At 40.7% G+C, this 3,168-nt stretch overlaps 1 non-coding gene across 1 annotated transcript; it reads right to left on the bottom strand.

The window, feature by feature from the left end:
- Positions 1 to 1,240: 1,240 nt before the first annotated feature.
- Positions 1,241 to 1,347, bottom strand: LOC141617567 (small nucleolar RNA R71). The gene has a single exon (XR_012531139.1). It is a non-coding gene; the product is annotated as a small nucleolar RNA R71 (small nucleolar RNA).
- Between the last annotated feature and the right edge of the window lie 1,821 nt (positions 1,348 to 3,168).

The following is a 3,168-nucleotide window of genomic DNA, read 5'->3' as shown; positions in this document are numbered from 1 at the left end:
TGAGACTTGTAAGATATAACCCAACTCGAGTCTTGTTAGACCATGCATGTGTTGAGTAGGAAAGATTAAGTCGACTTGTAGGTGTTGTACAATCTAATCGATTCGGCTCCGGGACCCAAACTTTCCTAGGATTGTAAGACATAACCCAACTCAATCCATCACAACAATAATTGCTTGCTTATAATTTGAGAACATGTTTGTATGATCATATCCCATGATTCCCCTATGAACCCATGACACCCTAGTGCCTTTAATCAATTGTTTACACCCCTTATTCTATTCATCTTGCTTGTTTATTTTCATTGTTATTCTAGTTTAGTAACCTTCTACATCAACCCAATTTGTGACACCCCTAGACACTACTAGTTACAATAGAATTCTCATTTCAATACCCGTCCCTTGGGATCCGACCTTTACTTGCCTCTTTACTAATTTTAGAGTTGTTTGTGAAGTATAAATTGTGTTTTGTATCGACCATTGACCAACGACCACATATACTTAATTGTGAACACGAAATGGCCTCGATCAAAAAATGGCGCCGTTGCCGGGGACGGTGTTTAATTGATTTAAGATTTCTTTTTATTGCTATTAGTTGTGTCTTTCTTCACCTTGGGGAAGTAAAACTCCTCAAGGTTTGTTCTAATTGTTTTTGAGTTGTTTGATATTTTGCATGTCTAGAAGGTTACAAGGTGATTTGTTACCTTTTGACCGTGAAATCGAAAGAACCTTGACGAATAATAGGATACTTGTTAGGAGGAATTTGAGAGGTGTTGGTGAAGTTGTTCAACCCACTAGTGAGTTTGTCAATCCTTTCGCAATAGAAGGAGAAGAGAACCCATTAAACAATACCACACAAAATCCACCTACAATGCCTAAATTCTCGTCACACTCTATACCCACCGAGGAGAATCTACCAAATGGTACTCCTACACCGCAACATCTAACCGGAAATTTTATTGCCAAGTCCGCCTTCATCCAACTAGTTGAGAGGAGCCAATTTGGGGGGATGCCTAGTGAAGACCCTCATTCTCATATGGAAACCTTTTGCGACTATTGTGATGCTATCTCTCAAACGGGCGTGACTCAAGACCAAATTAGATGGGTCTTATTTCCTTTTTCCTTAATCGGCACCGCAAAGCAATGGTTGAAGGGCCTTGATAAGGCCACCCTTGGAATAGATTCTTGGAAGAAGTTGGCTCTAGCTTTCTACAAAAAATTCTACCCACCGGAAAAGACTAACATGCTAAGAGCTCAAATTACGGGTTTTAAGCAAAGGGATGAAGAATCTTTGTATGAAGCTTGGGAGCGGTTCAAAGGTATTTGTCGCTCATGTCCTCACCATGGACTTAGCGAATGGTTTTTGGTACAACAATTTTGGAATGGTTTATATGAAGATTCAAGGAACATTCTCAATATGGGATCAAATGGAATGTTCACCGAAGTTGATGACAATCAAACATGGAACAAGATTGAGGAAATGGCGGTCCATAATTCACAATATAGTAGACCTCGCAAGGCTACTAGAGGAGGAAAGTATGAAGTGGACTCCGTTACTCAATTGGGTGCTCAACTTAGTGCTCACATTGACACAATCAACTTGAAGTTTGAACAAGCTATGGCTAGACTTGAGGAAAACTCAAAATCATCAAAGCATCATGTCAATGCCATGACGGCATCCTCATCAATCCCAAGTGGGATATGTGAGAATTGTGGAACTTTGGGTCATGACTCAAGTGAGTGTAGGGGAACAACCGAACAAGTTAATGCTTTCCAAGCTTACAAAAGTGGTACCCCTTATTCAAATTTTTACAATGAAAACACCAAGTTCCATCCAAATCTCTCATACAAAAGCCAAAATGTTCAAAACCCTCAAACAACATACACTCCACCACCCATGAGAAACCAAAATCAAAGACCCTTTTACAATCAAAACCAAGGCTACCAAAATCAAAATCCATACAATCACCAAAACGACCAAGGTTTTGATGTCCAAAAAGCGGTCCTCCAAATGCAAAAGAATCAACAAGAATTTTTCACTCAAATGCAAAAAGATAGCCAAGCAAAAGACACCACCATCAACAACATTCTAGCTCACACCAAGATGTTGGAAACACAATTGACTCAACTAGCATCTTCAAGCTCACAAAGACAAAAGGGGCAATTACCACCTCAAAGTAATCCCCTAGACATGAAACGGTTAGTGCCATTCACTTGAGAAGTGGTACAAGGTATGAAGCACCGAAGAAGCAAGTTGAGGATGAAGTTGTGGAAGCTAGTGAAAAGGAAGAAATTGTGCAAAACTCCAAAGATGGAGAATCATCAAAAGAAGAAAGTTCAAAGAAAAATGAAGACAAGGCCAAAGAGAAGGAGCCCATTGTGATTAGACTTCCTTTTCCAAGTCGTCAAGCCAAGCCCAAATTTGATGATCAACTTGGAAAGTTCATGGAAATTGTGAAGAATTTAGATGTCTCAATTCCTTTCACGGAATTAATCAATCACGTTCCGGCCTATGCAAAGTACATGAAAGATATCCTCACAAAGAAGAAGTCGATCCAGAAACTTGAGACTATCGCCTTCACTAAGGTGAGTAGTGCAATACTTCAAGGGAGTTCACCTCCAAAGTTAAAGGATCCGGGAAGCTTCTCAATACCGTGTACCATTGGCGACACGACGATCAACAAAGCCTTATGTGATCTAGGGGCTAGTGTGAGTGTCATGCCGTACTCGGTGAGTAAAAGGTTGGGAATGGGAGAGCTTAAATGCACCAATATCACACTTCAAATGGCCGATAGATCGACGAAGACACCATTAGGGATATGGGAAGATGTCCCCGTGCGAATTGGGAAGTTTTTCATCCCGGTGGACTTTGTCATTGTTGATATGGAGGAAGATTCCAACATTCCAATCATCTTAGGAAGACCTTTCCTACACACCGCGGGTGCGGTGATTGATGTGAAACATGGAGAGCTCACTCTAGAAGTGGGAGATGAAAGCATAACTTTTAATCTTGACAAAACCATGAGAGCTCCTCGTTTGCATGAGCCATGTTTCATGATTGATCATTATAGCCGGAAGGATGAAAGGAAGAGATCGGAACTCCAATGGAAGAAGAAAGATGAAGATGCTCCATTCAAAGAGCAAGTGAATTGTGACAAGGAGAGCTTGCAA

This window comes from Silene latifolia, chromosome 1 (assembly GCF_048544455.1).
Source record: "Silene latifolia isolate original U9 population chromosome 1, ASM4854445v1, whole genome shotgun sequence".
Classification (NCBI taxonomy): domain Eukaryota; kingdom Viridiplantae; phylum Streptophyta; class Magnoliopsida; order Caryophyllales; family Caryophyllaceae; genus Silene; species Silene latifolia.
This window is presented reverse-complemented; position numbering and strand designations above follow the sequence as displayed.